We start from the raw sequence: 27,574 nt of genomic DNA on the forward strand, positions 1-27,574 counted from the left end.
CTGGGATCAGGTTAACGCGATTAGTCAGCAGCATTGCTTTGCCCTTCAAAACAATCATCCTGAGGACTACACACATAGTGCATCAAGTAGCATCTTTTTGAACAATTTAAACTATGATTTCCTTTCACACAACATAAAAACCCAAGAACATTCAAAATGGTAGCTGCTGGTTTTGATAAACTTGTAGATGATTTACCCAGTTTTTTCTTTTATATGTTTGTCATCTCATAGTAGGTTGTTTAGAAAAAAAATCCACAAATTGTTAAGTTTGAGTTTGTTCTGGCCTTATTAAGTACACTTGGTTTAAATGAGGAATGGTCTTATAGACTCTTTAACAATCAGATGCTGTGTTCTTTCCTTTTTCAAAATAAATAAATAAATAAATAGAATAAAAAGAAAGGCTCTTAATCTTATATTTAAAATATAAAATATTAACATTATATTTAAAATATATTTAAAAAATAAAAAGAAAGGCTCTATTACAACTCCTATCTGGAAGATAATCTATCAAAAATCAGTTCTCCAAACTGATTTCCTTAAGTTTTCTAACCAAACTCATCTTCACAACAATTCTTCAGCTCTATCCCCTTCACATCCCCCTCACTCCCTCAATTCAGAATTTATGTTGGCAAGATTCTTTAATTCCTTCCCTCCCTCCCTAATCAGGCTAACAGGCTGCAGAACTCTGTACCTTCAGTTGTGTATATATTTATTTTTTCATTTCTAGAGTGACATTTTCTAAAAATAGCCAAACCTTGTAATGTAGCATCTTACTATAACTTGGGTTCAAATCATGTTTCCGTGTATGGTTCATTCCTTTCACTGTAAGGCGGAACATTTAAAATAGTGGTGGCAAGTCCTCCCCCCAGTATCAGTGTCATCGTTTCCTTTACGGACAAGGAGATCAAAAGTGTGTGTTGTGTGCTTTTTGTTTGCTAGACTAGGGTAGCATTTGAAATTGGCTGTGAAATTAGTGGCCAGTTTAGCTTTTTATGGGCCCATGTGGATACCGGGCTCCCTTCAAAGTACTTTAAACATCAGTTCTTTTGCTACTGTGGCACTCCTATCAAATCTATTTCTGCCCCCTTTCTGCAGCATGGTAATCATAGCTAACATTATTGAATACCAATATATATGGCAGGCTAAGCACATCATATACTACATTACAGGGTGCTCCCAGGGTTCATCATGCTCTCTTGGCTTAAGCAGGATTGGCAACGTGTTATTTGGGAATTCAAAATGGAACATATTTCCAGAAAGGTTATCTTGTGGGCAATAATTGAGAATTACCTGGCTGTCTGTGACTTTCAGAATGACCCTAGGACTCCTTTTATTACACTTTAAAAATAATATTTGGGGGAAGGGATTATAGAAGTTGAAAATATGTGACGGCGTATGTTGTATACATTAAACTGTTGTTATTCAAACCCCCTGAAATTAACGTGCCTCTGCAGTCATTCCACCATTATGGTTCTTGAGAAGGGGAGAATTGCTGCCTTGGGAAGAGAAAGATGGACTAAGAGAAGTTTTAAGTCAGGCCAAGTAAACACAAAGGTGGACAGGGGCTGAGGAAGCGAATGGCCAGACATGCGTGTAGGGTTACACCACTGTGGGAGTGGGTGATAAAAAGCACAGGAAGGCGCCATTCCAGTGGCACAGCGGGTTAGGTGCCCATGTTCCGCTTCAGTGGCCTGGGGTTTGCCTGTTCGGATCCGGGGTGAGGACATGGCACTGCTTGGCAAGCCATGCTGTGGTAGGTGTCCACGTGTAAAGTAGAGGAAGATGAGCAGGTATGTTAGCTCAGGGCCAGGCTTCCTCAGCAGAAAGAGGAGGACTGGCAGCAGTTAGCTCAGGGCTAATCCTCCTCAAAAAAGAAAAAAAAATAAAAAAGGCACAGGAAGCTTGGGCTTCACTCCCAGGAAACCTGATAGTGGGGAAGGGAAGCAAGAAGCACCTCTGTGCCTCAAAGAGAGTGACAGCCACGCAGGCCGTGCGTGCCCTGGCTCAGGCACCACGACACTGCTGGACATCACCTCAAGAGAGGCAGCAAGGAAGAGACACGAGAGGAAGGCGGGGCTGCGGCCGACAGCGCGCAGGGGCGCCTGGGAGCGCAGGGGCGCCTGGGAGCGCAAGTCCTGACGGGGTAGGAGACACCCTGGCAGTCGTCCATTGCACCTGGAGGAGCCCGTGGGTGCCCAGCACGTCCTCAGTGGGTTCCCGAGGACAGAGGCCAAGGCCGGGAGGGAGTGGGCCAGGTGTCGCCGTGAGGCTGGACAGGGCGTGCGTGCCTGCTGAGCTCCGCAGGTGCCATCTTGGAGAGCGAGGGGCGAGAAGCCTTCAACAACCCGCCGTGACCCCAAAGAGGGCGCGATTTCCCGGAAGTTCCATCCTACTCCGGGATTGTGTCTTAGAACCGGAAGGAAAGGAGTCACCTTAATCGACAGCTGTACTTCCGAACTCCCCTGAGAGTGGGGGCTTCAGCGCCACATTACGCCAATTATATGGAAAAGGAAGGAGCCACATTTTCACTAAGCAGGTGAGTGTAGTGTGTACTTTTTCAGCCTCACAAGGCACAATTTGTGTTAAAAATATAACAAAGTAGAATGAAAAAGTAAAGAAAAACAGCTTAATCTGGGGGAACACTCCTCAGTATTTGGTATATGTTTGTAAAGAAAGTACACAATTGGACCACAAAATTGGAGTCATGAGGTATATACAATTTCCTGTCCTGATTTGTATACTTCATGCTTATTTTTAGCGTTTCCCCAATTCTTTAAATATTCAATGGCTATAATTTCACTGCACTCTTCACCTTTCTCTTCCTTTTTCTTCGAATGTTTCTCCTGGCTCCTTTACTGCCGCAACTGTCTCCTTTATATTTCTCCTGGGTGCATCAGGCTTCCTCTTTTTAAGTCATGCCTATATTTTGGGAAGGTTTTTAAAGAATGCAGCCACCATGAAGCACTGAGAGACTCTGTCGCCTTGTACATATTCTGCTCCATTTACGAATCAGTGCCTTATCCATAAATTGAGACGGAATTAGGACACAATGGGCAGACTGGCCTGTAGTTCCATATGTTGAGAATATTTTCAAGAGCTAACTAGTGTGAGCACTCTCACCAGAAAAAATGTCCAGAACCACCACAAGCTGTATTCTCCAATCTTCCAGCCAAGTCGTTTTAAATGTTCTTGATAGAAAGGAGAGGGAGGGTGGCTTGGTTGGGATTAAAACATCTTGACTATGGAAAATGCCCACAACTGTAGGAACATGCTCCTCTGAGAATTGCTCTTTTGCTGCCTATATACAGAAGACAGTTCCCTTTTATAAGTGAAAAGCTTATTATTACTATATTTTTGGAAAATTTGGGTTTATTTTAGTTTTCTCTCTTTATCTTAAGACACTTGCAATTTTACTCTCTTTAGCTATGGCTGGAATATATATCTTTAGTTGATATTTTCTAATCTTGGGGTGGTTTTTATCAAGGTAACTTTATTTTGTGCCTTGGCCTTAATCTACTTGAGAAAATGGGTCTAGAATGAATGAATGACTAGCCAGTTTTAGTGGTAATTATTTAAGAAGAACTCAAATTATTTTTATATTTTAAAACTTAAATATACCAGGTTTTAGGTTTGATTTGATTGTTTAAATAACTAAAGAGTTTATTTATTTATTTTTGAAGAAGATTAGCCCTGAGCTAACTGCTGCCAATTCTCCTCTTTCTGCTGAGGAAGACTGGCCCTGAGCTAACATCCATGCCCATCTTCCTCTACTTTATATGTGGGACGCCTACCACAGCATGGCTTTGCCAAGCAGTGCCATGTCCACACCCGGATCCGAACAGGCGAACCCTGGGCCACTGAAGCGGAAGGTGCGCACTTACCCGCTGCACCACTAGGCCAGCCCAATAACTAAAGAGTTTATAAGAAGATTTTGAAATGACTTTTTGAAGAAGGAAGCAGGTGCCATAAACAGAATCAGAGCCTTCTTCTTCCCCCATCTCAAAGTACACTCTCTCATAACAAAGCCAGCAGAATCCAAATTTGTTAATTTCTCTCCAATTAAAGGGAAATAATTTTGGGTTTGAATTCTTGAACAATGATTATTTGCTGGGGATATATGAAGATGGAAGGGTAACTTTAAAATAACTAGAAGGAAAGATTTATTTTAGAAGCTTTTTAAAAGTTTATTCATATTATTATTGCCTTTTTTTTTTTTTTAACTATCCTGGCAAAACTAGAGATGCTTTTGTGATTTCTATTAGGTTCAATTAAAATATGTAAAATTATTCTCAGACCAGGCCTTACATATTACAAATTATATTCTGGAGGTCATCTGTTAGAGCCGTATTACCAGGCTTCGCTCAAGGGAAGAAAATTATTTTATAGCAATTAGGAATTTAGAGCCGTGGTACCCAGACTGAGAGCACTGCATAAAAAGAACTGGAAGAGACTTAATTCAACTTAGGCTGCGAAGACTATTAGGATAAACAGCCTCTGGCTATACCAATTTAAGTTTTATATATAGTAGAGAAAAAGCACGTTATTTTACCTGAATTCAGTACTAAACATGATTGCTTAAAGAGTAGGTATACTGCCATATCTGTCAAACATGGAATAAAAGTAGCTTTGGTCTGGGGGCTCTCCTATACAAAGATCTGACCTCCACTTTATGATACTTGCTGAGTTATGAGAAGAAATGGAAAAAAAAGGGGCTGTTCTATAAATAGTATTGATCATAGGATTAAATGGGAAAAAATTCTGCAATGTATTGTAAATATAAAGTACTATATGTAGAAAAAACTCCACAAGAATTATATCATAATAATGTCAGAAGGGGAAGTTAAGGTCAATAGTCATGCTTACTCTGAGGCCAACACGATCCCTTTTCTTCTTTACCGTTGGATTCCTGTACATGCGTTTGAAGAGAGGTGTTTGGATCTGGGTTACACAATCTCTTATCCTTTGCTCCATAAGAACATTGTGTAGTATCTTTAGAGATTTTCTGTCAGCTCCTCAGTAAAAAGAACTGGTCTTAAAAACTCTGCTGTTTGGAGCCAGGCTTCAGCTAGTGCAGTTTTTCCATATTAATCTTGTTGATAGGCAGAGACTACCTTCAACATAAGTTTGATGCTAATTGTGAAGAAAAGGAAATAATAATGAAGCCTATTCAGTCTTGTGTAAGTTTGCCTGAGGAAAAATGATGGAAATTTTTAGTATTTAATTAGTTTTTGGGCTCACTCTCTCACTTTGTGGATGGCATTTACCCTATTAGCAGGCTGAAAGTCTGTTTGACAGACCAAGGGCTAGTCAATATATGGCGTTTTCTCTTTATTATTTGTACTGTTAAGATTGAAAACAAAATTGAGTGAAAGGAATCATATTTGTGGAATATAGCATTTGAAGAGCATACAGCTATTAAGGATTAATAGATTAGCCATGCAAATAGAAAATACCTTGAAGCCCTTGAAACTTCTGTTTGGTCCTCAGCATTTGCATTAGCTAATTTCTCTTCTAAACTGTTTCTACGCATAGCACTTTTGAGTAACTTTTTCCTCCATCCAACAACGAATTCTTCAATTCTCTGACACCGAGTGTCCTACAATTCAATTCATTTCTGACATTAACTACCCAGAATTAGCACAGACCGCACAGATTGAGGCTCAGTTCCATAAACTGTCCGCACTTCAGATGCCAGTTGAAAGTCCCGGGTTGCTACCTCTACTTCTTACCAGCCACCTATGTATGGGAGGTTCCCACGACTCCCTCCTCTGATGAGATAATTTGTTAGAATGGCTCATAGAACTCAGGAAACACTTTACTTACTATTCCTGGTTTAATTTAAAGGATACAATTCAGGAACAGCCAAATGGAAAAGATGCATGGGGGTAAGATACGGGGGAGAGAGGGGAACACGGAGCTTCCATGCTCTCTGTGGGCATATCACCCTCCCAGCACCTTGACGTGTTTGCTAACCCGGAAAGTCTCTGAACCCCATAATTAGGGGTTTTTATGGAGATTTAATTGATTAATTAGAGTAACGACCATTGGTGATTAACTCAATCTCTAGTCCCTCTCCCTTCCCCTGAGGTCAAGGAGTGGGCCTGAAAATTCCAACCCTTGAATCATGTCTTGGTCTTTCTGGTGACCAGCACCTATCCTGAAGCTATCTAGGGGCCCACCAAGGCCTCACTGAAACAAAAGATGCTCCTATTACCAGGAAATTCCAAGGGACATAGGAGCTACGGGTCAGGAATCAGGGATAAAGGCCAAATACTAGAACAATAACAACAACAAAACAAAGTAGTGGAACAAAATGATTAGTAGACCAAACAGTCTATAAAAATAGTAGAACAAAAGGAAATTACAAACATTTTAGGAACTCTGTTTAAGGAACTGTGGGCAAAGACCTAATATATTTTGTTTTTTTTAAAATCGTACTTTCACTTTCTAATTTTTAATCTTAGGAGAAGTATTAGCCTCCTTCCTGCCTCACCTATCACACATGTCAATTATATTTAAGTATCTGACATATATCTTCTCGGAGCTTCTTCACTAAGAAATATTTTCATGAAAATTCCAGTAAAGGGAATGGAAAAGAGAGACTTCCCCTATATCTTATAGGTTGTCTTTTTTTCCCCTTACAATCTTGACATATACTGTTATATGAAGGGTATGAAAATGTTCACAGAGGTCTTCTGATTTGAGATAAATGTCATGTTACAAATAAGTTTCCTTTGCGAAACAGTAAGTATGGCAATGGGAAATAATTATCTTCTCAGAGTGCTTTTTTTGTCTACTTTTCTGCCTGATCTTAAAAATGTTGCTATTTCCTATTCTTCCTTTACTCCTCATCTGTCCTTCATAGTACGTGCGTCACTTGATTGAAGTCAATCATACGTGATTTCAAAGAATACCTGTACTCTCCTGACTCCCAGATCTATTTTTATAATCGAGGACTGCCTCCAAAATTTCTGATACATGTAGGCAGAAATTTTCCAGTTCTGCCATGGACATTTCAAGGATTAATTTATTCATTCACTCAGTACATTTTTATTGAGGGCCTACTATGTGCTAGCCACTTAACATGTCCAAAACTTGTCATTTATTTTTCCTCTCCGTAAGTAAATACTCATCTACAGATTCAAATGTAGAAACCTGGGAACTAATTATCCCCTCATTCCTTTGATGATGATGATGATAAAAATAATTGATCTTATACTATGATAGGCATTTAACATGTCATTAACTCATTGAATTTTCACAATAACTCTCTGAGTTAGGAGCTCTTATTATTTTTAAGTCGAGGAGAAATTTGAATTGAGAATTCTGTAAATTATTTAAGCTCACACAGTTAGTAGGTGGGAGAGCCAGGTCTGAACTAAGGTCACGTGTAGTAAAAAAGACCAACTGATTCTCCTTTGTTAACACTACTGATACAAATTTCCCTCTTCTCCATTCTCATGGCTCCAAGTGTAGTTCAGCCAATCATCACTTGGCCTGGTCTACTTTAATTGATTTCCCTTATCTACGTTCATATTTCTCCATTTCATCCTAAGTACTGCTAGCAGGTAAATCTTTGTAAGATCTGATCATGTTACTTGTCAATTAAAAATCATTCAATGGCTTTTCATTAACTACATGACATGATACAAACTTTTCAGTGTATCACTTCCTACCATAATCTTCCTTGTATTTTATGCTTGAGTCATATGAAATTACATGCAAATCCTGTAAATTATCATGTGATATCATGATTCTTTGCTTTATTTAGTCTCTTTACTCTGCTTGGAATGACATTTTTCCCTGGCCCTCTTATTGAATCCTTATTCTCCATTTAAGACTCATTTTCTTTAAGAAACTGTTTCTGGGTCTGTGGGTATACTTGATTTTTTATGTACTTCTATTATTCTAACTATAAAAGTTTATTCACTTAATTGTTTACATATTCATTTGCTCCTCGAGAGTCTGAATTTCTTGAGGCAGGAAACCATCTTTACTTAATTGTTGTAGCTAGGACAGTAAATGGCATACTGAGAATGATGACTGAATACCCCTTATATATAGCCAAGATAAACTGCAGAATTTGCAGTAAGTTGCTCAGGGCCACAGATTATTTTGTAACTATGGATTACTTTATTCTTCATAATTTCAAGATTAAGGATATGTAAGAAGTTCATGACTGGCCTAGAATTAATCTTAGTTGACTAGGTAATGGTATTTGGGTAGTTAATCCCTCCCCTGCCAAAAAGAATTTTAGAAAATGGAACCTTCATTTTTATACTTGGTTCCTACTTATCACTAACCAGATACCCCCCTCTTTTTTTTCCCAAAGTTCTTGGATTGGCTGAATATCTTTTTTTTTCCCCCAAAATTGGCACCTGAGCCAACATCTGTTGCCAATCTTTTTTTTTTTCTTCTTCTTCTCCCCAAAGCCCCCAGTACATAGTTGTATATTCTAGTTGTAGGTCTTTCTGGCTGTGCTATGTGGGACACCACCTCAGCATGGATTAATGAGCAGTGCCATGTCCACGCCCAGGATCTGACCTGGCGAAACCCTGGGCTGTCAAAGTGAAAGACACAAACTTAACCCCTCGGCCATGGGACCAGCCCCTAACCACACCCTACTCATACATATTATTTAATTCATGATCTCCAGGTAAGAATGCTTTTCCCCCCATGTCTTTTTCTTTTTATAGTTCAAATGTATGGGTGGAAATATCAGGATTCTACATTGCGGGTCTTAAAAATCCAAAAATGGATATAATTATTTTGTTTTAGGGGCAACCTAACACATAAAAACTGCTGGAAAAACAAAGCAAAACAGAGCCAGCCCTGATGGCCTAGTGGTTAAAGTTTGGCACGCTCTGCTTTGGCAGCCTAGTTTCAGTTCCTGGGTGTGGAACCACACCACTCGTCTGTCAGTAGCCATGCTGTGGTGGTGGCTCACCTAGGACTTAGAACTAGAATATACAACTATGTACTGGGGCTTTGAGGCGAAAAAAAAAAAGAGAGGAAGATTGGCAACAGATGTTAGCTCAGGCCAAATCTTCCCCAGCAAAAACAAAGGAAAACAAAAACACCGAAAGATAGAGCTTGGTTTGTTTTATTATGTCTCTGAACATTCCAGCAATTAAAATGATGGTTATTTAAGCAACCAGTGTCTACTTTTGATGTTATTTTAGGAATGCATATTCATTATAAATTAATAAATTTTTTTACTGAGCTAATATTTAATAATGTAAAGTCACTCCTTTCTGCGTTGCAGTAGAGAAATTTCAAACATGGAGAAATTTCAAAATTTTTAAATATCGATACCAATTCCTCCCTCTTGTATGAATGGAACACTACTGTCCTGTAAGATATGCCCTGGGAAGGGTTTTAAACTGTGTGTATTAAACACACTCCCATTTTTTGGTAAACATTTGAAAAATATATATTTGCATAGAAAAAAAACCATTGGATATAATTCTTGCTTGAGTATGGCATTTGAGGCCTCAAACTCACATTGCTGGCTCATTGTGTCTTTTCTTCTTTCAGGTGTGACATCATCTTAGGGGACTACAGTGTTCATGTCTATAGACAATTCAACACTCTTCCTCTCAGTTACTTGGCTCCAGACAACTTCACTTCCATTTTACTTCTTTGCTCTTTTCCCTGACCACACTGTGGACTGTGTCATAACCTAACACTTCTTCCTTATAAATGGAAATTTAAACCATTCTGCAATTTCCTATCCATCATTACTTCCTATCCTTGTATTAGTCCTATTTCAGTAGTTTTTTTTCTCATCTGGGCCTCTGGTCCTTGACTCATCTGCCTTCTGTCTGTTGGTCACTTTCTTTACTTTCTGTGTTATCCAGTTTAATTTCTATGGTTCATCATTTCAATCACTCTTAAGCAGTTTCCTAGACTTCCTTACATTTTTACATGGCTTGGCAATATTTTTATGCTATTTCTTTAGTTCTGTAAAGAAATTCTTTAAAAATCTTTCCATTCTCCTTGAACTTCAGCCACTTATGCCCTTCCCCAACCACTCCTTTCTTAACAGATAAACATGTAGTATACCACAAAGGAAATCTACACTATACCTATCTTTTATTCATTCCCTCTTGTTGTAATTCAGAAAGTACCTTTTCTTTTGTTTAAGTATGGTCTCTATACCTGAGCTCTGCATCTCATCCCCTGCCATCTTCTCAGGGACCTTGTTCAATGAATTATTCCCTTTCTTCTTCTGATAGATTCTAGTAGAATTTAAATATGGCATAAGTTTGTCCTATTTTGTGAACAAACCATACTTAGATCTCTAATCCCTTTCTGGATTCTCTTGATCTCTTTTCACTCACTTGCAGCCAAATATCTTGAAAGAGTTGCTTATACTTGTTGCCTCCACTCTCACCTCCTATTCTTCCTTAACTCGCTGTGATCTAGCATCTCCCTCCACTGCTTGACTAGTTCCTTGGCTTAGCTGAAACTCCTCTCTCCAAAGTTACTAGTGACCTTGCTAAAGCCAAGAGACATGCCTCAATTCTTGTTATTTGACCTCTTTCTAGTATTTTACACTTCTGATGTTGACACACTTTCTTCCTTTGAGCTCCATGATATCCTAGGTAAAAGATTTCCTTTAACCTTTTTGGGTGTTCTTTCTTATTCATCTCTGCAGGACTCTTTCCCTGAGGAGTCTCTCCTATAGCCTTCTTTTTTCATTTGTAGTTCTTTTACTAGATTGTCTATTCCCATAATTTAAAATACCAGCCATGGGAAGCTATGATTCCCAAGTTGATTCCTTCTCAAAAATCAGCTTTGAACTCTAAACCAGTATATCCAATTGCCTATTAGATGTTTTCACTTGGCTATCATAAATATTTCAAAACAACACATCTTATCATTTCTTCCCACATGCTTGCTTATCCTTATTGTTTCTAATCTCATTAAATGACATCATCCAGTTATTCAAAGGAGAAACAAAGATCATCTTTGACTTGTCCTTCTCCCTTTTGTTCCATATCTAAAGATAACTGGATCCCATTTGTTCCACCTTCTAAATTTTTCTCTGATCTGCCAACTTTTCTCTATCCTGATTGCTATTTTCCTAGTTTAACTTGACATCTAGCTGTCGTCTTGATTAATGCAGGAGCCTTCTATTTCATCTCCATGCCTTAATCTTTCCCTCTTTCAGTCTATTCAGATGCACATATTATTATATTATTCATCTGTTTAAAATCCCTTGGTGACTTCTAGTTGCTCTTATAGCCTAAACTTTTAAGCATGGCTTATAAGGCTCTATCTACTTCTTTACACTCACCGTTTAGCCTTTTTTATTCTAAGCACTAGACATACTAAAGTTCTTTCCATTCATTTTTCAGTGTCATATTCTCTTGCTTTCATGATTTTGCACATGCTCTTTTCTTTCCACTCCTGCTTGTTTAACTCTTAGCCATTTTCTAGATTTCACCTTAGATATCACTTCCTTTAGGAAGCCTTCCTTTTGTTTCCCACCCCCACCTCAAGTCTGGGTAGGTACTAGGACACCCTGTATTTATGTCATCATGGCATTTATAACAATGTATTGTATTTAGTGTTTGTTTGTCTCTATCATGGATTAGATTGTAAGGGCAGTGACTAGGTCAGCATGGCACTTTAGTGTCTGGCACACTACACGCTACTAAGTAGACACTTAACATATGACTGAATGAATAAGTGAAGGAATAGAGTGACTTTTAATGGGTTAAATGTATAGAATTAATGAAATTTTGGGACAAAAAAAAAGCTAATATATGGGCTTGAGGTCCAAATTGGCTGATGTTACCAGTCACTGGGGAAGGGAATCCAGAAGGTGGAACCATTTCAGGAATGAGATATGGAAAACATCCACATGGAGATATCTGGTAAGCAGCTGAATATACTAGACTGGTCTCTGGAGTTGGAAATGAGCTGACAACATTGATTGGGAGTCATCAGCCTATGAATATGAGAGAGCCCAGGGAGAACAGAGCAACTAGACAGATTACTGAGGAACACTGGCATTTATGAGATGAGTAGAACAACAAGGAACCCCAAAGGCATCTGAGGGAAAGCTGACAGATGGGTAACAGGGTAAAGTACCCACCTTTGTGTCATATAAGCAAATGGAAGAGAGAGTGTCAAGGAGAGATTATTGACAGTGTCCGATTAATTAGTTTTTTGTCTTTTAACAAATTAAGTTTCTACCAAGGATGTAGTGTCAGATGTTATTTGTCTTCCTTGCTTTACTACAAGTTCCTTGAATTTCTTATTTGTACTTTTAATCCCAGAATTTATCCCAGTATCTGACTCACAGTGGAATTCAATAAACAAGTGTTAAACGAACATAATACATTTGCTCTGGTTAAGTGACAGACTCAACGTATGGCAGCATGGGCATAAATAGCTGATTTCTCTTCATTATATAAGAACTTTCTTCTAAATCATGCTTGGATTTCACAGCAATTGGGGAAAGGGGAATATGTTTAGGTACTTCTCAATGTATAATTTTAAAATGGGCCAACCTTGGTAAATATTTTCAATTTTAGCTTCTTTGACTTCTCTGTTTTTCACCACCCATTCTCTTTGCTTTGTTTGTCTTGCAGACATTGCCAATTCTGTCTCTCTTATTCTGTGGAATAAAAAAGAGATCTGATAAAAATACGTAATTCATAATAAAGAGTATTAACTTAAAATGTTAAAAACTCCCAGGAATTCTTTCATCAAGAAATAAGACTTGGTAGAGAACAGTGCTTATGTATCAGTAGGGTAGAAATGGTGATAGTGGATATGGCAGGAATTTTGAGGGAGCTGGGGAGGCAGACCTTTTTTTGTGTTCTTAATAATGCATGGTTGGTGACTACCTTCCATTCTCGCATATAGAGTTTGCCCTAAAAGGCATATGTGGACAGAGTGCTGGTTCTCAAATGAGAACACCTGATTTGAATCCTTACTCCTCACTTACTAATTGGGTGCCTTTGAATATGTCCCAACCTTTCTGAGCTTTCATTTCCTCATCTGTAAAAGGATCATAATAACCTTCCCTATGTACACCTTGGGTTATCCAGAGGATCAAATGAGATTGCATATGTGCAGCTAGTTTACACATGAAAATCTATTATTATTCTTTGCAGGCACTACATGGAAATGTCTGAATTGTTGCATTGTCTTTCCAGTCTTATGTTTCTAATATTTGGTTTGCTGTTTGAATACTCCAGAGCTACAAAAATGTTAATGATATTATAACATAATTGTAATATTACATAATATAATGTGATATAATTATTTAGAAGTAGAAATACTACAGTGTAACATAATTATTTAGAGGCAGAAATATTACAGATATGCAAAAGCTTTACGCCTCCACCCCACTTTTTTTTTTTTTAAGTATAAACCAATAGACTAGGACACAAAAACAATCTTTCCAGTTTGTTCTTCCTGGAGACACCCAAACTCTTCAGAGAGCTGATTGGTGTCTATACTTCCCACACAGCTGCAGTTGAACCTGTGCCGTTACCTCTAGAGGATTGTGTTGGCTTCAGTCTGTTGGATAATTGCCTATTTGGACATCTTTGCTTTGGATAATTTCCCTTTGTCCAACCGTGGGACTCATAAATCCATGCACACGGGGACAGATTTCAAAAATGATATTTGGCCATAGATAGGTGCAATTTCAAGACCCTTTCAAAGAGTGACAATGACAGATTTTTACTGGACAATGTAAATTTTCAAACTTTGAAGATATATCCTGGGATCCAGATCATTTATGTATCAATATAGAAAATACATTGCTTATCCATCAACCTATTCTAAAATGTTAAGGTCATGAATAAGAATGTTCTACAGCCCATAAAGTACTTCTCCTGGAGTATAACTTAACTGGGAGGGAATATTATTAAATATGTAGGAGTTCTATTTTGATATTCAACTGAGATATAAAATGAGAGAGAAAAAGACCTATTTCCTTCGATGTATGCTTTCCTTGTAATATTAAATGTTTAGAAAGGAATATGCAGAGAAAGATTTGCTTTTCTATCCCTTCTTCATCACTGAATTTTACTTTTTTTATTTCATCATGGAAATCTGGCTGAATCTGTAGGGCATAGTTATGGTTCTGTTTCCCAGAAAATACTGTGTGCTAAATGTGGGTCAGGAGCATTTAGAAAGGAGGATACAGCTGTATACTATTCCTAGGAAAAAAAGAAACAATGTCAGAAGTTGTCAGAGAGACTTAGAGATGCTTTCTGTAGGATTTCCAGATTTCAACAAAATTGTTTTACCCTGAATAATGGTAGGTTTAGTTTTAGCCAAAATGCAACTGGGCAATCTGTTACTTCCCATATGGAAAGCAACTGTTCAAGTAAATTATATAATTGTACATTACAACTTTGCTTCTGTCGTACATTATAAATTCAATTTTATCCCAAGCCGAGACCATTGCATGATTGAGCCAAGTATAGTGTTGCCCTAACCAGCCTTTCTTGTTGTTGCAGTTACATCCAGCAAAAAAGTGAATTCTCTCGTATGTTTTTGTAACGTGGCTTCTTGGAAATAGGAGTTTTGTTTGGACCTGTTAGTGGATGTCACTTTGATCCTGATTTGGAGAATCAATCAAGAGGACTTTCTGGAGTAGCCTGTTGTGAAATGAAGAACCTAATAGGAAAAGGTAATCAGTTGTTCCTTTGGATTAATTTTTATTTTCTTCTAAATGAGATTCTTAATATTAAAATTCATAGAGAATCTGTAAAACCTAAAAATTATTACATGGACTTTTTATTTTTTCACCGTGGTTATTCTGCCATGAGAGAGCTCAGCTCATGGTCTTGCTGGATTGCTGCTCATGAGGCAGTGCAGAATGTTCCCTGTTTTTTCATGTTGGCAAAGGAAATTACACCAGTGCAGTGATTGTCAGAATGATGCAACACCTCTGAGGAAAGTAATTGCTGCCTTCTTAAAGATAGGTTGGGGTGAACCATGCCAAATGTTGAGTGGGATTTATTGAATAATCTACAAGCAATGCAAGAATTCCGTGCATTTCAGTTGTGAGGAAACAAAAGTGTTGATAAGAAAAGAACAAAAATGCAAATGGGAAAATAATCTTTATTTTCCAAGTCCTTTCATGATGCCAATAGATGAAGTCTAAAAGGAAGAGAAAATTCCTAAAAAATCATTGAATTTACTATCAGGAAAGTGTTATTAATTTAAGTGAGGCAGGTAGGTAATACTATTTATGCTTTATAATGAATAGAATAGCTGAGCCATGGCACTTCCTATGATCTGTCTGGCTCTTTACTAGTGAGTTTGTTTCCTTGTACTCAGTTTGTGAGAGTGGGTTATGAATGTATAATTATGTTTACCCTCTCTAAAATACCAATGTTTAAAAAATTCTAGGACTTCTCAGATTAAAATGATACTTTTCAAAATATGGGTCATAATATTAAAAAATAAACCTAAAAAATTTATTATCCATTATATGAGTGATGTCTAAAGTAATTTAAGTCTTTTTTATGTGATTTATTTTTTCAGGATATATAATGACCCTTGTTTGGAATTGTCAAATCATCTGCCTTATAGCAGATTCACCAAGTAAACTCATTAATGCAGTCTGCCTACCTTTAAAAGTGGCTTATGTAAAAGAAGAATAAGCTTACAGTTTCTTAATTGAACAACGTATTAACTTTCTTCAGATGTCAGCATTGGGCTATGCAAATAGCTTAAGGATTACTTAAGAACCCTGAAAGTGACTACATTTTGCTATTATTAATCAATGATTTTCTTCCTATATCTTGTGTTGTTTATGTTTAGGATTATAGAGTATTGGATGGAGAATTAAAGAGAAGCGACAAAAGATCAATTTAAAAGCATAAGTTGCAGCAATAGATAAGGGTACCTTTGTGCTGCTTAAAAACTTAATAAATTATGAAAATTTCAAAGTAAACCTACTGTAGAATTTTCAATTAGGCAAGTTTATACATCTTTTATATTTGGTGCCACTACTGACCATAGTTCATTAAGATATCATCGTAAATAAACCTTCAGTGAATAATTGATATATAAATTATTATTTGATGAATAATGGTTTATAGGTTGGCAGTTTAATGTATTGATTCAGTGGACTGATAAGGTACTGCAAAGCAATAGAGAATTGTTTGATGACTTTGGAGTATTAGTCCTTCAGGAAGTAGATAGATAGGTGTGCATAAAAGTCATTGAAGCATACTCAAAGACATTTTGACATCGTATTTTAAATTTGGAAGCTGGGCCTAGATTTGTTAAGTGTTAATCAGTGTGGAAAACTAGATATATTCTTGAATGCTTATTACCTATTTCACCAAAGAACAGCCTTGTGAAAACTAGCAGTATATCCCTTAGTCAAGCTGTGTCTTTAGTCTAAACTTGTGGACTTCTTTCTCCATCTTTTATTTCTTTGAACTGTCTCTTCCAATTGTCTGTATGTTAAGACACAAACAAGAAAATACCTTTGATATCTTTGAAAATTATTGCTTTCATTTTTCTAATCTTCACAGTAGAAATATATTTCCAGATTGATTGTTTTGAAGGAGAAGGTAGGCAAAAGTGAGTTATATATCTTTCTAACACTAAAAAGTCAGTGATAAGTAAGTTAGTAAAAACCACTTTTATTATTAGGAAAACCAGAAAACTGGTGCAGAAAGGAAGTTAAACTTGAGTTTTTCTTCTAACCAATAAGCAAAGCAGAAAGCTTTTTCCAGGATTCTGTCACCTCCTTCAGTGTTACATGGCAGTTTGGTACCTTGTTTTATATTTGGAAGTATGTGCTTTCTCCTTGTTTATGATACTGCAACAGAGTTATACAAAAATCTACCACCCATTGGTAATGGTACTTTCAAGGAGGATAGAGTTTTTTCTAGTGGATAACAGGAGGTAAAATGACCTCAAACGATGGTGTTACTCAAGGGGGACACATTCTCCTCTAGTTGAAGGGGTTTTACTAGTTTTGAAGGAAAATAAACAGTAAATATTAAAAAAAAGGAGCTAACACATTTCATTATTTTATGAATTAAACTTCAGTTGAAAGCATTTCTCACCTTAAACAATGTAGAGGAGAAATCACGTGAGATTAGCATAAGACACTTAAGGCCATAAATTAGAGTTTTCAGAAGCTCTGACTGATTACTGAACAGGATTTATTTTGAAGACCTTTTGGTAACCTTAGCTGTAATGTTTGCTTCCGCAGAAGGCTCAGTGAGTGGGGAAAGGAGTCCACATGGTCCCTTTATGTCATAGCCGGTATTTAAAACTGATTTCCAACTTGGGGCTCACACTTTTGTTCCAAACCTGAACCTTTTGGCATCAGAGCTCATGTTCTTATGGCCAATTTGGATTTTTAAGCAAAGAAGCTAATTTAAAAAGTCTTTTGGACAACAAATGACTTTTAAAAAATAACATTTTAGTGGTTTAAATGGAAACAAACCAGAAGAAGCTGGATTAAAGTTCTCTTAAAGTATACATGTTTAGCGATTAAGAGGAAAACGTGGCTGAAAAAATTATGTCTGTTATTTTCCTGTAAAACCTCAAATAGTTGAACAATTGAGGAGCTCAAAAGACTTGAATTGGGATATCTTTGTGGAAAATGTTTCTGGCAATGAAAGTACTGCTAATAAAAGAATGAGAGAGAATAAACTTCTCTTTAACAATGAATTTTTAATCTCTTGGGTTGCTAAAGGTTAATGTTAGTCATAAAAACTATTTTATTTAAGATTCTTTAGAAGAAGATTAATCTGATTCAGGAATTTTAGGGACAGAGAAAAAATAAGTAAATATTTGAGGAAAAATGGTTGTGAATTAAGGTTTTCCTAGATGGCACTTGCTGTTATTGTGCTTCCCAAAGCTTTTAATACCAAACTATTTCTAAGTGTCCAGATCTTCTTAGCCACATAGACTTTGCATATGAGTGGGAGAGGGTGAGAAGACTAGGCTTTTCAAAAGACATGGGCTTGATTTAGATGGTGAGAAGTTTTGTTAAAGAAGGATGTGTGTGATGGGTAAAGAAAGCTAGATGACTAGACAGGTAGAAGCTTGGTAGTTGTTTGGGTCCCTCTTTTAATGTTTTGAATGATCTGATAAATGAAAAAGGGAAGATGGGAGATCAAAATGCCACCTTTATGTTTCATAAAGTTGATGTTGGAGATTGTGCTTTAGCTGTAGAAGCAATGAATTTCCTCAAAACAGATTCCAGAGCTAGGCAGCCTTCCTCACCCAGTCTCATGCAGCACGGGACTAGGCAGGTGCTGCCCGGCAAGAGCTCGGGGAGGTAGCGCTGAATGTTTGCTTTCTGCAGTCAACTTGTTTCCAGGAGGAAGGGAAGAGGAAATGAGTTGAACATGCCATTTTATTTTTCTTAAAATTTTCAATCAGTAAGTCTGTGTGCCTCTCTTGGGGAGGAGGGAGTAAAGTTTTGGCAAGAGCCCAAGAATGTTACTTTAGTGGGTCTCCTTTCACATTAGAAGGAAACATCAAGAGCAGGAAAGAAGTATTCTTTGAGATTTTTGTTCTTTTAACTCAGTGGATTTAAGCCAGGATTGTTATCTTCCCCTAGAGAAGTTTTTCTTGTAATAGTGATTGCAGAGTACTGATGATGTTTAGTGGGTGGGGGTCAAGGATACTAAATATCCTGCAATGCACAGAACAGTCCCTTATAATGAAAAATTGCCCCAATAAAGCCCCCTAGAGACACCCTGAACCGTACCTGCTGGGTTATGTCTACTCCGTGGGGTGAGGAAGAGATCAGCACTCTGTCAAGAGCATCCCCGCTTTACCCTCCTGAGACCACTCCCTCACTGCGATTCACCACTACTGGGTGGATCCTCTTTGAGCTATTTTGATGGCAACATAGATTTTGCTCCTAGCAGGCTCTGAAATGGGTTAGAACAGCACATTAAATAAATGGACTCCAAAGCTCCTCTGTACACAAGACTGAGATTTCACACCCTCGGCTAGTTCCCATAAAAGACTATGATCTGCATATTGTTCAGCATAGCTTAGAAATTATAAAATGAAATCAGATTATTAAATAAAATGAAACTACATTAAGATGTTCCTAAAACAAAATGTCAGAAAAGATGCCCTAAATTTGAAGATGAACATACTCCCATTATAAATTTATTGGGAAAAAAATGGGTGTTCAAAGATCCACCCCCTTTCAAGTTAAGAGTCCAGAGGAATTAAGGTCAGGTATCAAATTCTTTTGGACTTGTGAATTAAAATTCAAAGAAATTGAAATTTTATATTAACCTCAAATTCTTATGGTTGGTCTCAGCTAGAGGGTTCTTGATGTCTCAGCAAAGTTGTTTTTGAGGAATCTCCATACTGTTTTCCATAGTGGCTGCACCAGTTTGCATTTCCACCAGCAGTGTATGAGGGTTCCCTTTTCTCCACATCCTCTCCAACACTTGTTGTTTCTTGTATTTTTAATTAAAGCCATCTTACAAGCTTGAGGTGATATCTCATTGTAGTTTTGATTTGCGTTTTCCTGATAACTAGTGATGTTGAATATCTTTTCATGTTCCTGTTGGTCATCGGTATATCTTCTTTGAAAAAATGTCTGTGGATGGTGACAGATGGTAATTAGTCTTTGGGTGGTGAACATGATGTAGTCTACAGAGAAATCAAAATATGATGTACACCTGAAATTTATATAATGTTATAAACCAATATTACCTCAATAAGAAATAAAATAAAATGGTTAAAAAGGTAGGAAAAAGTTGTTTTTCTTTCTGCAGTGGTAGCCTATATTATTTCTCACTGGAATTGGTTAAGTTTCTTCAAGTTCTTGGAGGTTTTATTGATTCTGAATCAAATCTCTGATAAACCTTATTTAAAAAAAATTCCAAAGGGCCAATAGGCCATCTAACATTATCACAGCACTGGTTTCTCATTCAGGTAGATCCTAAGTCTGGAAAACAGCTATTCCAGGCAAAATTATGTTCCCTAAAACTTAGTGTTTCTTAAGGTCCATGCCAGAAACTCAGTGCTATCTTTGTCATCCAGGGGCCCTGTGGGAAATAGGTGATGCGCTTCTACTTGAGATCGTTTGAGGGAAGTTTAATAAGCTTCTTGGGCAGTGAGAAGTCACAGGGAATAGGGTACATTCCTGGGCCTGGTAATCGGGAGGCTATCACCCCTAGACCTGAATGGGGTTTGCATACTTTCTCACCCTCAGAAAGTGGCTGTAGAGACTTTTGTGTGTTCTTGCTGAGTTTAAAAATTGCAGTGCTGGCAGCCCTAATCACCAAGGCCCACCTGAAGTATTTTTTTTTTCACCTCACTGAAAGCCTGTTAATACACTATCAAAACCTGTTGCTTTCCATATCCTCTTTGAGCCCCAAGTTCTGGCATCCTGTGGCGCATCTTCTGTAGGCTCTGTCTAGTGACGGAGCTTCCAAGGTGCCTGAAAGGGGGCATTTGCAGTCTTGGGCCACTGTCTTGTGCTGTGGAATTGTTTAGGGTTGTGGAACCTGCCTTTTAGGGAGGGTCTACTGGTCAGGCCCATGTTGGTGTTGGTTGGGTATCTGGTCTGGATAGTTTTTTTTATAACCATTTTTTAATGATGTAAAGCTAACCTCACTAGTGTTCTGAAATGGGACTCTTGCAATTGAAAGCAACAAATTTTGTTCTACCTCCTTATTTCTGAGAAGTTTTTATCTGACTCCAACATATTCAAGCTATACCTGTGAAGTTCAAGATCAAGCCGCAATACCTTGTTCTCTGAGTCCCCACTGTTGGTCTGAGGCCTGTGACAAAAGTCACTCATCCATATAGTACCAGCTTAATGAACAGCCACTCAGTATAGACAAGGCACCATGGGCTGCAGTGGGAATCCATGTGGCGGCACCTGAGGCCTCAAGTGACCTCCTTCTGTCACAACAGTCATAATAGTTAAAAGCCAACTATATCACTGATAAAACCAAAGAAACCCAATCCAGTACCCCAATATATGCTGCTATATGCTACCAAGTTCAAAATATTCTGCCACTTAATAAAAAGTCCTGTCCTACCAAAAGCCTATCCTACTGTTATTTATTTTTATTTTTAAAATTAATAGACTTTATTTAGAGCAGTTTTAGATTTACAGAAAAGTTGAACAGGAAGTACAGACTTCCCATATTCCCCTTGACTTTCCCCATCCCCACCCAATGTCCCCTATTATTAACATCTTTCACTAGTGTGCTATCTTTGTAACAATTGGTGAAATGTTGTTATTAACTAAAGTTCCATAGTTTACATTAGGGTTCACTGTTTTTTCTTTTCTTGCTGAAGAAGATTTGCTGTGAGCTAACATCTGTTGCCAATCTTCCTCATTTTTAGCTTGAGGAAGATTAGCCCTGAGCTAACATCTGTGCCAGTCTTTCTGTACTTTATATGTAGGTTGCCGCCACAGTAATGGCTGACAAGTGGTGTAGGCTGTGCCCAGGATCCGAACCCACGAACCCAGGCCACCGAAGCAGAGCATGCTGAATTTAACCACTACGCCACGGGGCTGGCCCCTTAGGGTTCACTGTTTGTCTTGTATATTGTATGGGTTTTGACAAATGTATAATGACATGGATCTACCATTACAGTATCCTACAGAGTATTTTCACTGCCCCTAAAAATCCCCTGTGCTCCACCTATTCATCCCTTCCTCCCTCCCCCGATCCCTTGGTAACTGCTGATCTTTTTACTGTCTCCATAGTTTTGCTTTTTCCAGAGTATCGTATAGTTGGAATCATACAGTATGTATTCTTTTCAGATTGGCTTCAAGTGTTATTTTAGTCTGTCATTTTCACCTCCAGGTTGTTTCTCAAGTATGCTCCACTAACACAACAAAGAAGATATCCTAGTTTGGTGGTATAACATTGATTTTACATTTTAAACATGATTTCAGAATGAATCTACTTCTTTATTATTAGATAAAAACTGAATACTAATCTACGCCCCTTATACAGGACGGGGTCTTCTTGTTCATGTTAATACTGGGAGATTATTGTACATAAATCTTAGTTGTGGTAGACTAGAAGTCTTCACTACCTTTCTATAACAGCAATGTGTTTATCTGGGGACTCTTAAGGTTTGAACAATAATAATGGCACCTACCCTTCTCCAAGAACCTGAACACTGTTAAAATGAACTATCAAATCTTTCATAGATTAGTTGCTCATCCTGTGAGAGATTATCCTAGGGTTCTCCAGAGAAACAGAACCAACAGGATATTTTATAAATATATATGTGTGTGTGTGTGTGTGTATATATATGAAGTGTATGTGTGTATATGTATATATATGTATGGAGAGAGAGAGAAAGAGAGATTTATTACAAGGAATTGGCTCATGTGACCATGGAGGCTGACAAGTTCTAAGATCTGTAATTGGTGGCTTGGCAAGCTGGAAACCTAGGAGAGTACTGTGTACTTCTTGTCCAAATCCGAAGGCCTGAGAATGAGGCGAGCCAATGTGTTCTAGTCTGAAAGCCAGCAGGCTCAAGACCCAGGAAGAGCTGATATTTCAGTTTGAGTCTGAAGGCAGGAAACAAACCAGTGTTCCAGCTCAAGTAGTCAGGTGGGAGGAAATTCTATTTTACGCAACCTTTTTGTTCTGTTTAGGCCTTCACTGGATTAAATGAGGCCCATCCACCTTAGGGAGGGAATCTGCTTTACTCAGTCTACTGATTTAAATATTAATTTCATCTAGAAACAACCTCACACACACACTGAGAATAATGTTTGACCAAACATCTGGGCACCTCATGGCTTGGTCAAGTTGACACATAAAATTAACCATCACAGAGCCCAAAAGAAGCAAACTACTGTCAAAAACAGTGAGTGAGAGAGAGACCAGTGGGGTCCTTTCTCCTTTCCTCATGGACACAAATACTATCTAACATATTCACTGGGTTGTGAAGTGTATGGGGGCAGGGTCATCTTAATCAGCTTTCTATTCTGTTGCCACTGAGAGTGTCTGCTGCAGAGTATGTACATGGTTAATTTTGGAAAATTAAACAAATGGATAAATAAAAGTAGCTCCTGTGTTGCAACATACAAAGGGAATAGGGTCCTTTTTGAAAGAGTTTACCTGATGGTCCAGAATTTGACATTTTGATTTTGTACTGGTGGTTTGTTTTTGGGAATCTAGAGTCTTAATGAACTCTTAACTTGTACATATTCACTGTACTGAAAATCTTAAAAATGAACCAAGTGACAGTATGTGCTTATTGTTGGTGCATAAAATAGGGAATTGTGTGTTGGACATGCTAGAGTGGCAATGATAGTATAACGGGGTTAAAGTCATAATGATTGAAAGACCTCAAAGCATTACAAATTCAAAGAGTATGTGATCTGAAGTCAGACAGAGCCCATCAAATTGTTTTCAAATTTGGGTGTCAGATAGGTCTTTGCTTCTTTGAAACTCAGTTTTCTCATTTGTGAAATGGGGTGATAATGCCTTTTGAATAGGGTTATTGTAAGGATTAAATGAGAATTTATTTTTAGCGCCAGAGTGTATAATACATGGAAGCCAGGGTAGCACAGGTCTCACCTCAAGTCCAACAGGGTCCTACGCATGCCTGGTGAGCTGATTCAAAAGGATTAACAGAAATTTATTTACAGAGACACCAAGAAGCCTCTGGTAAACATCTCTTTGATGACTTGAGTAAAATGGAAATCCTGATTTTTTTTTTTAAAGATTTTATTTTTTCCTTTTTCTCCCCAAAGCCCCCCAGTACATAGTTGTATGTTGTTCGTTGTGGGTCCTTCTAGTTGTGGTATGTGGGACTCTGCCTCAGCGTGGTTTGATGAACGGTGCCATGTCCACGCCCAGGATTCGAACCAACGAAACACTGGGCCACCTGCAGCGGAGTGCGCGAACTTAACCACTTGGCCACGGGGCCAGCCCCTGGAAATCCTAATTTTTTTTTTTTTAAAGATTTTATTTTTTCCTTTTTCTCCCCAAAGCCCCCCGGTACATAGTTGTGTATTCTTCGTTGTGGGTTCTTCTAGTTGTGGCATGTGGGACGCTGCCTCAGCGTGGTCTGATGAGCAGTGCCATGTCCGCGCCCAGGATTCGAACTGACGAAACACTGGGCCGCCTGCAGTGGAGCGCGCGAACTTAACCACTCGGCCACGGGGCCAGCCCCTGGAAATCCTAATTTTTGAATGATATTTTCCACTTGGATTTTTGTTCTGGCCCAATATTTCATATCTTCGTATAATGGAGAATGTGAGTGTAGAGGAATGACACAGGTATAAAAAGATTATTAATAGCTACAGGATTTAGATCCCTTTTCCTAATAAACTTAGGAGAAATATTTTCTCTTACTTTACCACAAACTATTATGCATTGCTGACACCCTAAAACAGTGCTTCCCAATGTTTATTATATCATGGCAAACATAGAAACTGATATTTTATAGCACCCAGGGGTACAGGAATAGATTCAGGGTCATTGCTGTGGTGATGAATAAGTAAGATGAGGGGAAGGGTAAGGTTAGTACATGAAGCTTATGCTGGAAAGTCATGTACTTTTATTAGGGGTGGAAACAAATTTTGCTCCAAGCTGTATAATAGCCAACCCAAAGTAGAAAACAGGATCGGTTACATGACTCACAGTATTCATGACATAAAAATAGTTCAGGAGAGATTTTTTATTTTGCTGGTGAGATCAGAGTAAAATATCTCCCGTGAGACTTCATAGGGAGGACCCTGTGAGATATGGTAAAAACAAATGTCTTCAGTATCTTATTTACGATAAATACAGTAAGAAACTTCACAGGGATTTAAATAAAATCCAACAATGTGGCCTGACATTAATTCAAATCACTATTCAAGAAAATAAATTCTATGGTGTGTATATGGTAGAATCTAACATAATGCATTTGGATACTCAGTTTTATGATGGTCTGGTTTAATCCAAGGGTAACTTTTAGAGTAGAGTATTTCTAAACCCTGACTACAAATTAGAATCACTTTGTATGCTTTTGAAAACCACAGATGCCTGGGCCCACCCCTCAAAATTCTGATTCTTTGGTCTTGAGTAGGGTCTAAGCATAGGCAAGAATAATGGATGCATGGGGTTTTCTTCAGATAATCCTCCATAAATATTATTTCTCTCTACTGAGTTTGTTATAGGTATGACACGACAATAAATTTCAGAATATATTTCCTGAAAAATGCCTGACTCATATCTATTTTATAATTTTAATTAAGTACAGAGCTTTAACAATCAGTTGACTTGCAGATGGGAGTGGCAGTATAATATCTTTACCAACATTTGTTATTGTCTGTCTTTTTGATTTTAGTCATCTAGTGGCTATGAAGTGGTATCTCAGAACCACTCAAAAAACTGTAGTTTTGATTTACATTTCTGTGATGGCTAATCACGGCTAATGATGGAGAAATGTTCTTTGGAGGAAATTTCTACATCTTCTTTGGAGAGATGCTTATTCAGATCCTTTGTGCATAAGTTGAGTTGTCGTTTTATTTTTGAGTGTAAGAGTTTTTTACTTTCTGAATGGTGTCTTTTGTAGCACAAAAGTTACTGATTTTGATAAAGTCTAACTTACCTATTTTTTCTTTTGTTGCTTATGCTTTTGGTGTCATATCTAAGAAACCATTGCCAAATTCAAGGTCCTGAAAATTTACTCTTATATTTTCTTCTAAGAGTTTTGTAGTTTTACCTCTTACGTTTAGGTCTATGATCCATTTTGAGTTAATTTTTGTGTATTATGTGAAGAAGGTGTTCGGCTTCATTTTTTGAGTGTGTATATCCAGTTGTTCTGTCGTCATTTGTTGAAAAGACTATTTTTTATAGAATTGTCTTGGCACACTTATAAAAATCCTATTGATTGTAAACATGAGAGTTTATTTCTGGACTCTCAATTCTATTCCATTGATGTATATGTCTATATCCTTATGCTAGTACCACACTGTCTTGATTACTGTAGCTTTATAGTAAGTTTTGAAATTGAGAGTCTTCCTACTTTGGTCTTCTTTCTCAAGATTGCTTTGGACATTCTGGGTCCCTTGAAATTCCATATGAACTTTAGGATCAACTTGTCAATTTCTGTGAAAAAGCCAGTTGGGATTTTGATGAGAATTGTGTTGAATCTGTAAGTCTTGCCATCTTAACAATGTTGTCTTCTAAATAATGAATGTTTATTTAGATCTTTCTGTTTATTTACATCTTCTTAAATTTCTTTTAACGTTTTTAGTTTTTAGAGTATAAATTGTGTTCTTTTTTTGTTAAATTTGTTCCTAAGTATTCTAAGTATTCATTTTGATGTTATGTAAATTGAATTTTCTTAACTTTGTTTTTACATTATTCGTTGCTGTGTGTAGAAATATAATTGATTTTTTAATATTTGTCTCGTACCCTGCAACATAGCTGAACTTGTTCATTAGTTCTAATAGGTCTTTTAGTGGATTCTTTAGGATTTTCTATATATAAGAGCACGTCATATGTAAACAGAAATAGGTTTACATAATTATTTGTTTGCATAAGTGTCTCCACTACCAGGCTAGGAGCTTGTTGAGGTATGATATGGCAAGTATCTTATTCATTCTTGTATCTCAAGCATCTAGCAAATGCACGGTCAGTGTGGACAGGAAAAATCATTGACAATAATGCCATGGGATAAATAAGAGAACAAAGAGAGATGTCTCACTCAGCTTAGGGCAATCGTAAAATGCTTCTAAGAAAGAATGTTTGAACTGACTCATGAAGGAAGGCAGGGGTTAGGAAGAGGGCAAATTTGTAGTTTAACACAAAATACTCTGTTACAGTGTCTAAGCTAATTTTATAAACAGAAATGAACTTCTTTCCCTCACAAAAACAAGTCCCTCCTTAATAGGCCATTCTCATTTCTTGAAAGAGTGACTCTGGTTGAATTTTCTATATCCTGTGAGGCCCAATGAGGTGGTAGAATGTTTATAGAGTCTTAAAGGTTGATATGAGCTTTGCCAAATCTGGGAGCTTTTCCTTGTGTTGTTAGAGAAGTGGCAATGATTAGGAATATGCTTACTTTATTGTTTAGATTTATATGGGTATTATTTTTTCAATTTCAATGTTCTTTGTTTATCAACAGTGATGCTTTTAGATTATATGTTTTTAAAAGCCAGAGAGACTACGTTAGTTTTTTGTTAGAACAGCTAGTACAGTATACTATATGTATTTAAGATGCTAAATAATTTATTTTTTGGTGATATTTTCCTATTTAGTTTTGCTTTGTCTCTTTATAGAAATTCTACTTTTTAAACAATGTTAGATTGAGACTGAGATATCTTGTACCCCTCTCCAGCTTTCTATTTATAGAAATTAAAAACCTACAGAAAAATTGAAATAATAGTATAGAGAATGCCCATATATACTACATCTAGATTTACCAATTTTTCATTTCTTGAGACGTTTGCTTTATCTTTCTATGTACACACACACACACTTAGTAAATACATATGAAAGTAAGTTGCAGACATTTCACCCCCAAATACTTCAGCATGAATCTTTAAGGAAGAAGGATATTCTCGTGCCTAAATCTAAAATACTATTAACCTCAAGAAATTTAACTT

The 27,574-nt window shown here is 37.4% G+C and overlaps 1 long non-coding RNA gene across 1 annotated transcript in view; it reads left to right on the plus strand.

Annotated features, from left to right (window-relative positions):
• Positions 1-2,130: 2,130 nt before the first annotated feature.
• Positions 2,131-27,574, plus strand: part of LOC139078881 (uncharacterized) — a 57,742-nt gene continuing 32,298 nt past the window's right edge. Inside the window, exons 1-2 of the long non-coding RNA XR_011532056.1 lie at positions 2,131-2,536; positions 14,493-14,665. This is a non-coding gene — a long non-coding RNA (uncharacterized lncRNA). The remainder of the gene's footprint in view (positions 2,537-14,492; positions 14,666-27,574) is intronic.

This window comes from Equus przewalskii, chromosome 2 (genome assembly GCF_037783145.1).
Source record: "Equus przewalskii isolate Varuska chromosome 2, EquPr2, whole genome shotgun sequence".
In the NCBI taxonomy this organism is placed as follows: domain Eukaryota; kingdom Metazoa; phylum Chordata; class Mammalia; order Perissodactyla; family Equidae; genus Equus; species Equus przewalskii.